This window comes from Carcharhinus amblyrhynchos, chromosome 16 (assembly GCF_965287045.1).
Source record: "Carcharhinus amblyrhynchos chromosome 16, sCarAmb.v2.hapA, whole genome shotgun sequence".
Classification (NCBI taxonomy): domain Eukaryota; kingdom Metazoa; phylum Chordata; class Chondrichthyes; order Carcharhiniformes; family Carcharhinidae; genus Carcharhinus; species Carcharhinus amblyrhynchos.
This window is the reverse complement of record NC_137339.1, coordinates 60,476,061-60,488,097: the sequence shown is the minus strand read 5'-3', so window position 1 is coordinate 60,488,097 and position 12,037 is coordinate 60,476,061.

Below are 12,037 nucleotides of genomic sequence, written 5' to 3'. Positions count from 1 at the left end.
TACTGCCTAATTTAGGCAAATTATTATTATTTGCCGAACAAATAACTATGAGTTTCCTTTGAGCCATTCTGTCCTTATCCTTCTGATGTGCATACTTTTGATTATTTATTTGATCCTTTCAATTTTAAAATGGTGTTCCTTTCTTAACTCCTTTTCTTGAATTCATCTTTCTTACAGCATTCGTTCGAAGTCCAGTTGGAACTCTTGTTCAGTTTTCAGTATTCCCTTTATTTGTTCCCTTCAAATTCAAATTTCTTTGCTCTGATTGAAGTATCACTAATGCTACTTCATCTCTAAGAAAGAAAGTTATTTTCCTTCTTAAGGTTCAAGAGAGGAACTCATTTGGTAACTTTGCTTTCCTTGCTTCTCTGTTCAAGTCAGCCCTCAGCTGCAGGAGTCAATCCACTTCTCAGTTACTATTAACTAAGTTGGCTAAGTTATCCAACTCTGTTAATTAAGTCTCCAACAACTAACTCCTTTCGACATTAAAAGAAATTGATCCTTAAATGTCACCATGTTAATATTCACCCACCCGCCAAGTGCAGCAAATGTAAATGTGAAATGTTGGATCTTTAACTCCTAAATAAATACAGTAATTTGCTCTATTGTGCCAGCTGAGCCATAGTTACACAAGGTTCTCTGTTGAGGAAGCTGGAAAGAAAGGAATGTTCAGACAGGACAGATTAATGCAATTGAAGAATAACTTTAAGATATAGGAACCATTGTGTCTGCTCCACCAGTCAATGAGATCACGACTGATCCAATATGATAATCATCAACTCGAGGTTCCTGTCTTATCCCCCTAACCCTGGAAACATTTTACTCTTTCAAACATTAACCAAAAGTTAACTGGAAGAAAGCACAAAAGAACGGGAGAAAGCTATTTGTATTGTAGTGACTTCTGTATACCTCCACTGAGCTCTTGGTCATCTCGATGAGCTGTTTTCTAATGATAGGTGTTTAACCCTGATTCTGTCTGGACGCTTGCGAATCTCATTACTGGGAATGGTTATGTATCATAATCCTCTTTGAATGCTGACTAGTGCTGTCGCTAGGCAGATTTTTCTTGTGTTGCTGGGCATATCACATTCTATCTATCCTTCTTAAATGCTTGTTCCTGTTGTACCAGCTAGATCTATGAGAACTGGTCTCCAGTGAAAACTGCACTTCCTAGATCTTGTCCAGCCTGAGTCAGGAATTTCAGGCAAGAATGACATGGAAGCGATGAGGCCTAAATAAGTGGGTACAGTGTTGGCACAATGCTGATCACCATCCTGATCCAGTTACAGATTTTCACAGCATAAAAACAGAAAATGATGGAAAATCTCAGTAGGTCTAACAGCATCTATGGGGAGAGAATAGAACCAATGTTTCGAGTGTAGATGCCCTTTGTCAGAACAATCTGAAGCAACTTGTATCTCTCCCCACAGATGCTGTCAGACCTGCTGAGATTTTCCAGCATTTTCTGTTCTTGTTTCAGATTCCAGCATCCGCAGCATTTTCTTTTTACGACTCTTCATGGCTTTGCCTCTCATCTGACTTGCGTCTCCCAGACAGCTCAAAGCCAGGTAAATTTCTCAGCAATCCAATCACCTTATAATCAGGAATGCTATTTGTGTCCTTACTTTCTGAAAAGCAGTTTTGTTTCTCAAAGAAGTGCTTGATCACAAAAATCATACTTGACACTGCAGCCTTGTACAAGGAGATGCTTCATTGCATGTAAGTCCTGTTTGTCAAAATAAAAGGGAAGTTATGGTGCAGAAAGACGCCAACAACCCATTTTGTCTGTGCTGGCCAGAAAGGCGATAAAGAAACTGGCTTCTAATTTTAATTCTACCTTGCAGCATGTAGTCAGTAGGCTTGCAGGTTACAGCACATCAGATGCAGATCCAGTAAATGCTTCAGACTCAACCCCAATTTAAGCAGTGAATGTCAGATGCCCTCCAGCCAATCAACCTGACCTGCACATCTTTGGACGTCTTTGGATCTTTGGACATCAGGACATTGTGAGGTTAGGTAATGGGAACTAAAGATGGATTGAATGAGAAGCTTCTGTACTCTTTTATATTCGAACGTGCTAACATCATCATGCCAGGCAGAGCAGATTCCAGACATTAACTTTACCCAGTGGCACCTTACTTATGTTCTCAATTTGCCTCATTTACCTAGCCAAGTCCAAAACTGTGCAGGTTAGGTTGATTGGCCATGTTAACTTGACCCTAGAGTCAAGGAGATTATGAGGGTAAATATGTGGGGTTACAGGAATATGGATTGTAGTCAGTGCAGACTGAATGGGCCGAATGGCCTCCTTCTGATCTGTAAGGATTTAATTCTATGGATTCTACAAACTATGCCTCCTTCTTGCCCAGTGCAAAAAAAATGTTATTTTTGTCCCATCAGAACATTTCATAATTTGAATTATGAAAGCTTTCTGGGAAGTATTGAGCTCCAACGAGAGCATCCTTAGATTTTCCATTCAACAAACTCAGCAATCTGCACCCCACTGGGCACAAATCACCCAAACCATTTGCAGAAGTGTTTCACATTCTCTGATGTACAGACAAAACTTTGGCTTCTGCCAAAAGATTGGTCCTTAAAGACTTAGAATGTCAACGTTTATTTTTAAAGAACTCTATTTTAAAAAAACACCCAAGCTTCCTTATGACTTTCTAGGAACCTTGTCAACTCCCACTGCCGTTTAACATTGCTGCTGTATGCAGAACCTAGGCATCCTGTGTTTTATAATTCTGCAGTGCGCGTTATTTTCCTCATTCCCCCTCCAAAGTTACTCACATCACAGTTGTAAGCATGAAATTTAGTGGACATGTGTTCTTTTCTTATTTTGTAAGTGTGGCCTTATTAATGCATTCATCATAATTTACGAGGACTCTGAATATTATACAATCTATAGACAATGTCCGTACTCAAGATATTAATGTAAAATCATAGTCCCAATCCACCATTGGTACTGCACCAATATCTTAAACCTACTCACTATTTCTTGGAAAATGTATTCAATTGGATCCAATGAATAAGTCATTCTGATTGCCATTTCAGAGATTCTAATGTATCATCTATCTATATACTTACAGCTAGGATATCTGTTGCATTTTGTTTGAACATTAAGCTAACTAGCTGACTTTGACTTCTAAATACCAATTAATTTCTTAACCCATTTCTGCACGTGCATGAGCTTCCTCTTCATGCATCAACCCTGCAAATGTTACACCACATACCTTGTATTTTCGATAGGATTCAGGCAACAGTTACCTGACAAATAGTTAACTAAGTTAAGCAAGAATTCACATTTGCCTGATCTTCTTACGTCCCAGACAGCTTTACTAGCCATGCACGAGCTCCTACAAACAGTAGTCAAAAAGATGGATTGCAAGCTGATGGTCCATTAATGCATGTTGTGATTACCAGCAGGAAAGGAGTCGATTATTGGCACTGTTATTTCACAAACTGCTTCAAAGTTTAATTCAGAAAATCCCACTCATCATTTCTTGCCAAATATTCCAGTAGAATTTATTTCTTGATAGTTTACTATAGCCCTTCAAAGCCATTACTGATTTAAAAATTTTCTATCTCCTCATCAAATTTACTGATAGTCCCAATATTTCTGCATAGAGATTAGCACAGCCTCATGACCTCTTGAGGGAAGTAATCCCCCCTCACCTCTGTTTTAAATCGGCTACCCTCACTTTAAAATGCAGGGTGAGGGTAGCAGATTGCCCCATGACATGAAACATCCATACCACTCCCCATTTGTCAAGCGCCCTTATCATCTTGTAAACCTCATTTTGATCTCACCTCACTGTCCTAAATGCTTTGAACCTGTGGCTGAAATCCTGGAGCAGGGGATTGGACTTACGCATGTTCATTTACCAGAAATTTTACCAATGAGCTTTGATGCTTTTGTCCCTATTATCTTTGGGTGTAATATAATATTGATTCTTGCCATTGAATCTTGCAAATAAAAAGACTATGGATGTTGAACTTTATGTAAAATGGACAATGAAAAATGTTGTATCTTTCATTCTTTTAGGAATAGAGGATCTCTCGAAAAAACTGAAAAACATCGGTGAGCAAATATATAAATGGCTATGATGTTTTCTGATATATCACACCTCTTCTGTGCAGGCATGAGATTTCAAAGTTTATCCATACATCATCGAACCTTTACACTGCAGACAAATGCCATTTAGCCCTTTGAGCCTACACTAACAACAATGCTACCCAGGCTCTATTCCTGAAACCCCACACAGTTATCCTGACAATCCCTTATACTAAGGGACAATGTAGTATGGCCAATTCCCCCTCGCCTGCACACCTTTGGAGTCTGAGATGAAACCAGAACACGTGGGAAATCCCACACAGACATGGGGAGAACATGCAATTTCCACACAGACAGTGACCTGAGGCCGGAATTTATCCTGGGTCCATGGCACTGTGAGGTAGCAGTATTAACCACTATGCCTCTGTGCCGTCCTTTACCTGTTCACGTTTGACAAGTAAATAATACAGTTTCCATTTATATGTTTTCATTAACCTCATAACATGTACAAGACACAGAATCATACAATCATGGAATCATAGAATCCTATAATACAGAAGGAGGCCATTCAATTCATCAAGTCTACACTGACCACAATCCCACCTAGGCCCTATCCACATAACCCATGTAATTAACCTGCTAATCCCCTGACATTAAGGAGCAATTTACCATAGGCAATCCACCTAAGCCTTTGGACTGTGAGAGGAAACCAGAGAACCTAGAGGTAACCCATGCTGACACGATGAGAATGTGCAAACTCCACATAAGCAGTGGCCCAAGCCAGGAATTTAACCCAGGTCCCTGGTGCTGTGAGGCAGCCGTGCTAACCACTGGCCAGAATTTTACTGCACATCACAGAATGGGATTATCCACTGGACTTGGGTGGGATTTTACAAGCCTCACCTAACGAGGTCGTAAAATACCTGCCACTGTTTCTTAGCAAGGGAGTCAGCAAGAAACCTTAGACAGCACCTTCCAAACCCATGACTACCACCATCTAGAAGAATAAAGGCAGCAGATATCTGTGAATTCCAGCACCTATAGGTTCCCCTTCAAGTCACTCACCATGGCGACTTCAAAATATGTCAGCATTCCATCACTGTAGCTGCGACAAAACCCTGGAACTCTGTCCCTCACAACACTGTGGGTGTACCGACACCACATGGACAGCAGCAGTTCAAGGTTGCAGCTCACCACTCCTTCGAAAGGGCGAATTAGGAATAAGCAATAAACTATGGGCCTAGCCAATGACCAAGGTGCCCTTTCTAATCCCACCTTTCTGCACCCAGCCCACGGCCCTGTAATTTACAATACTTAAGTACTTTTCAAATGAGTTTATGGTCTCTGCTCCAACACCAACTCAGGCACCAAATTCCAGACAGTGCCTGAGTAAAAACTTTCTACCTCATGTCCCCTCTAATCCTTCTGCCACTTAGTTTGATTTATGGCTCCACATAGTGCATGTGAGGCGCTGCGTCACCTGAAAGGAGTATTTAGGCCATGGAATGATGAGCAGGGAGGAGGTAAAAGGACAGCTATTACACTTTCTATGACCGCATGCTCACAGAGTACTAAATCTGCATCATCCCTTTCCATTGTAAACAGGGAGAGAAAATATTCATTTAAAACCCTTCTGACAGTCTCTGCAACTACACACATTTCCATCTCCATCCCTGATGTGTCCCACTCTTTCCTTAAATAACCTTTTACCATTAATATATTGTAAAATATCTTTGAGTTTTCTTTGAGTTTACTTGCTAATCTTTTTTCATGCCTTCTGTCTGATTTTGTTATTCCATTTTTTACTTTGTCCCTACACTTCCTACATTAGTCTCGGCCATCTGCAGTGTTCAGTTATTGTACCTGTCATACACTTTGTTTTTAAGTTTGATCTGCCCTTGTATTCACCGGGGTGGGGGGTTGTCTAGATTCAACATTCCCACTCTATTTTTGGAGGGACTATGTTTACTTGTAGCTTTAGGATCTCACCTTTTAGCACTTCCCATTCTTTTCCCACAGATTTAGCCCCAGTGGTGCTGTCCAGTCTACTTTTGCTAAGTCAACAAAGAACAAAGAAAGAACGAAGAAAATTACAGCGCAGGAAGAGTCCCTTTTGCCCTCCAAGCCTGCACTGACCATACTGCCCAAGTTAAATAAAACTCCCTAAAACCCCCACCCCTTCCAGGGACCATATCCTTCTATTCCCTTCTATTCATGTACTTGTCAAGACACCCCTTAAAAGCCACTACCATATCCGCTTCCAGTACCTGCCCCAGCAACAGGGTGTCCAGGCACCCACCACTTTGTGTAAAAAATCTGCCTCGTACATCTCCTTTAAAACTTGCCCCTCACACCTTAAACCTATGGCCTCATTGACTCTTCCACCCTGAGATAAAGCTTCTGACTATCCACTCTGTCCATGCCTCTCATAATCCTGTAGGCTTCTATCAGATGTTCCCTCAACCTCTGTCGCTCCAGTGAGAACAAACCAACCTCTCCTCATAGCTAATGCCCTCCATATCAGGCAACATCCTGGTAAACCTTTTCTGTACCCTCTCCAAAGCCTCCACATCCTTCTGGTAGTGTGGCGACCAGAATTGAACACTATATTCCAATGCAGCCTAACTAAGGTTCTATAAAGCAGCAACATGACTTGCCAATTTTTCTACTCAATGCCCTGGCCAATGAAAGCAAGCATGCTGTATACCTTTTCCACCTGCATTGCCATTTTCAGTGACCTGTGTACCTGTACACCCAGATCCCTTTACCTATCAATACTCTTAAGGCTTCTGTCATTTACTGTATACTTCCTATCTGTGTTAGACCTTCCAAAATGCACGACCTCACATTTGTCCGGATTAAACTCCATCTGCCATCTCTCTGCCCAAGTCTCCAACTGATCTATACCCTGCTGTATCCTCTGATGATCCTCATCGCTTTCCGCAAATCCACCAACCTTTGTGCCATCCACAAACTTACCAATCAGTCCAGTTACATTTCCCTCCAAATCTTTTATATATATTACAAACAGCAAAGGCCCCAGCACTGATCCCTGAGGAACACCACTTGTCACAGCCCTCCACTCAGAAACAAACACTTCTACTGCTACCCTCTGTCTTGTTTGACTGAGCCAGTTTTGTATCCACCTTATCAGCTCACATCTGATCCCATGCAACTTCACCTTCTGCATCAGTCTGCCATGAGGGACTTTGGCAAAGGCCTTACTGAAGTCCATGTAGACAACATCCACTGCCCTACCCTCATCAATCATCTTCAGCACTTCCTCAAAAAACTCAATCGAGTTCATGAGACACGATCTCCCCTTCACAAAACCTCTCACTAATGCGTCCACTTATTTCCAAGTAGGAATAAATCCTGTCTCAAAAAATCCTCTCCAATAATTTCCCTACCACTGATGTAAGGCTCACTGGCCTGTAATTATCTGGATTATTCTTGCTACCCTTCTTAAACAAAGGAACAACATTAGCTATTCTCCAATCCTCTGGGACCTCCCCTTTAGCCTTCTTTCAAGGCCCCAACAATCTCTTACCTGATGCAGTATTGGGTTCTTGAGAAACATTCAGGTAGACAACTCCCCAGGGCCTGATGAGATATACCCCAGGATACTGAGAGAGGCAAGGGAGGAAATTGCCCCTGAAGAAACCCTTTCCAATTTTTGCAAAAGTTACCTTACCCAGTTTAAACCTGTTATTTTTGTTTTACCTCTGTCCAAATGCCATGAATGAGAACATTTGGTATATTTCTTTACCATCTTGTCTACCTGTACTGCTACCTTTATGAACCTCTGCACTTGCATGCCAAGATCTTTCACATCATCTACCCCTCTCAGTTTATTCTCGTTTATTGCAGATTTTCTTTTAATGTTTAACCTCCCTACGTGCATCACCCCATACTTATCAGCATTGATCTCCATCCGCCATTTTCCTGTCCACTTCACCAGCACATCAATATCACTTGGAGTTTGCAACTAACCTCTACACTTTGTACGAGTATTTTTGGCCTTGCTGTTCCAGTTTAGCTCCTTCTTCACCCAGCAATCTATAAAAATGTGAACATAATTCTGTTCTGGCAGATAATTCAAAAAAAGGCTGATATGCCATCCCTGCTATTTGCCGTACAGTTTTAAATCTCCCTGCTTGAACAACAATCTGCTCATCTCACTTCTGTTTCTTGTAAAAATGACGCTAAACCTTGTGACCAGCGGGGCTCTTTCTCCTTATTTATTGGCAGTGGACACACAGCTACTTGTCAGCTGGCTTGGAGCTGCAGGGCCTCCTATGTTATTTATGCAGACATGACCAACAACCTCTGGCTCTCTCCCTGTCCCCTCAAGAATATTGTGCCCCAGAGGGGAAGTACTAATAGTGTTCATGTCAGTGGAATGGTAATCTACAACAGTTCAGCAAACAGAAATCTGGACAAAATGCCAGTCTCGGCAATAGTGACCATGAGGTTATCATCGATTGTTGTTAAAACAAAAACTCATCCATTTCATACCCTTCACAGAGGGAAGTCTTCACTAACTCTTGGAGCAGCATGATGACACAATGGTTAGCCTCACAGCTCCAGGACCCAGGTTTGATCCCAGCCTTGGGTGATTGTCTATGTTGAGTTATAAATTTTCTCCTTGTTTGCTTGGGTTTCCTCCAGGTCCTGAGGATTCTTCCCACATTTCCAGGACAGACAGATTAGGTGGCTTGACCCATTAGTGCCCCAAGATTTAATCTGACTATGCCGGGTTACAGGGATAGGGCCTGGGTGGGATGCTGTCTGCAGTCAATGGGCCAAATGGCTTCCTTTGGCACGATAGGAATTGTATGTTACAGTTCAAGTCTTTTGATCTATACTGACAGGTCCAACTCTTGATAACCCTGGGCAAATTCCCTCTCAAATTCCAATCAGTACAGTTCCAGTTTCAACAATGTTCATTGGCAAATCCAATTCGCTCTGTACCTCCAAATTCAGCCACTCTGGTTAGCTTCTCCCAATTGTTCCTTTTCGAATCCATTGACCTTCTGCCAAATTTTCAAGTCATTTCATTGTCAGTTCCATTGTAACAGTTGCCACTGCGAATGGAGAAAATTCATTTTATTTGCTTTGTTAGCTCTCATTAATACCTTTAGCTTTCCCTCTGTCCCCTAAAGCATATTGTGCACCAGAAAGGAGGTACTGGTAATGTTCATGCTAATGAAATGGTGATCTACTACAATACAATTAATAGAAATCTGGGCAAAAAAAAAGCAATCTTGGTAATAGTGACTATGAGATTATCATCAATTGTTTTAAAAAATCATCTGTTTCACTGATATCGTAGGAAGTCTCACAACACCAGGTTAAAGTCCAACAGATTTATCAGGCAGCATGAGCTTTCGGAGCACTGCCCCTTCATTAGGTGAGTTTAGGGTTTGGTTCACAAACAGAGCATATATAGACCCAAACTCAATTACAAGATAATGGTTGGAATGCAATTCTTAAAAGGTAGTTCACTTTTTACAGTTACAGACAATGCCAGTGGAGAGGGATTAAGTGCAGGTTAAAGAGATGGGAATTGTCTCAAGCCAGGACAGTTAGTGAGATCTTGCAAGCCCAAACAAGTCATGAGCGTTGCAGATATTGTGACATGAACCCAAGATCCCGGTTGACGCCGTCCTCATGTGCGCAGAACTGATATTCTTTAATGAAGGAAACGTTCTCTACCTTTTGGGGTGGCATGATGGGACAGTGGTTAGCTTCAGCACTGTAAGAATTCTATGTTTCAGTTCAAGAGGTATTTAGAGATTTGCAAACTTCCCACATCCCACACCCATCCCATGAAAGAATGCAGGAATGTTGTGTTGCGATGTGCAGTCCTTTGATTCATGCTGCTAGGTTCAGCTTGGTCTGTAGATCACTGGGCCAGTTCTCCAATGAAATCCCCAATTCCAGTTTCTGCTTTGTTCATTGGCACTTCCAATTCAATCTTTACCTCCAAGCTCAGCCACCCTGTGCAGCTGAGCCAAATTGCCTCTTTCCAAATTCACTGACATCGTGATGACCCTTCCAGTGGATTCACCATGTGCATTTTTGTCGATGTCACAGAGAATGTCTGAAGTTTCCTCGTCATTGAATAATTATGTCTTGATTTTCATAGAAATGGGGGACAGACGCCTAGCTGACAGTAAGTATTGACGTGTCATTGTAAGTTCCATCATAATAATTGTCACTGTGAATGATCAAAATCGGTTTCATTTCATTTTTTTTTGTTCTCACTAATATGGAACACCTTTTTTGTTACTTCTATGTGCCAAATGATCTGCAGTGATAGCAGTGTTAGATTAAGCAGCAGGGATTTTAGGAATTAAAAAAGGGGCAGACACTTTCCTGAGTATTTATTCTAAGCCCACAGATTGCCAGCAGGAAATCAAGGAGCAAAGTGTCCACAATTTGTGGAGGTGTGTAAAAACATATTAACAATAGGGTAAACATAGTAAGTCATTTCAACTTTCCCAACAATAACTGGGATAAGACATAGCGTTGAGGGCTCTGATGGAGTGCTTTATTGAAATGTGTGCAGGAAATTCTTTTTGGCCAATAATTAAAGAGTCCAACATGGGAAGTAATGGTGCTGGACCTGATTCTGGGGAATGAATGATGTGGAGATGTCGGCATTGGACTGGGGTAAACACAGGAAGAAATCTCACAACACCAGGTTAAAATGCAACAGGTTTATTTGGTAGCAAATGCTACTAGCTTTCAGGGCTCTGCCCCTTCATCAGGTGAGTGAAGAGTTTTGATCACAAACAGGGCATATAATGGCACACACTCAGTTTACAGAATACTGATTAGAATGTAATTCTTTACAGCTAATCAAGTCTTAAAGGTGCAGACAATGTGAGTGGAGATAGCATTAAGCATAGGTTAAAGAGATGTGTATTGTCTCCAGACAGAACAGTAAGTGAGATTTTGCAAGCCCAGGCAAGTCATGGTGGTTACAAATAGTGTGACATGAACCCAATGCCCTGTTTGAGGCCGTCCTCATGTATGCGGAACTTCGATATCAGTCTGTGCTCAGCAACTCTGCGTCATGAAGGCTGCTTTGGAGAATGCTGACCCGAAGATCAGAGGCCAAATGCCCGTGACCGCTGAAGTGTTCACCAACAGGAGGAGAACAGTCTTGCCTGGTGATTGTTGAGTAGTGTTCGTTCATCCATTGTGGGAGGGTCTGCATGGTCTCCCCAATGTACCATGCCTCGGGACATCCCTTCCTGCAGCGCATCAGGTAGACAATATTGGCCAAGTTGCAAGAGTATGTACCGTGTACATGGTGGATGGTGTCCTCACGTGAGATGATGGCATCCCTATCGATGATCCAGCATGTTTTGCAGAGGTTGCTTTGGCAGGGTTGCGTGGTGGCGTGGTCACTGTTCTCCCGAAGGCTGGGTAGTTTGCTGCAGACAACGGACTGCTTGAGGTTGTGCCGTTGTTTGAAACTCTTGCAACTCAGCCAACATTGTCTACCTGACTCGCTGCAGGAAAGGATGTCCCGAGGCATTGTACATTGGGGTGACCATGCAGACGCTACAACAATGGATGAATGAACACCACTCGACAATCACCAGGCAAGACTGTTCTCTTCTTATTGGTGAACACTTCAGCGGTCATGGGCATTCGGCCTCTGATCTTCAGGTAAGCGTATTCCAAGGCGGCCTTCATGACACACGACAGTGCACAGTCACTGAGCAGAGATTCGTAGCCAAGTTCCGCACACATGAGGACAGCTCAACCGGGATCTTGGGTTCATGTTGCACTGTAACTCCCATGACTTGCCTGGCCTTGCAAAATCTAACTTATTGTCCTGTCTGGAGACAACACACATCTCTTTAACCTGTGCTTAACGCTATCTCCACTCACATTGTCTGCACCTTTAAGACTTGATTAGCTGTAAAGAATCACATTCTAATCAGTATTCTGTAAACTGAG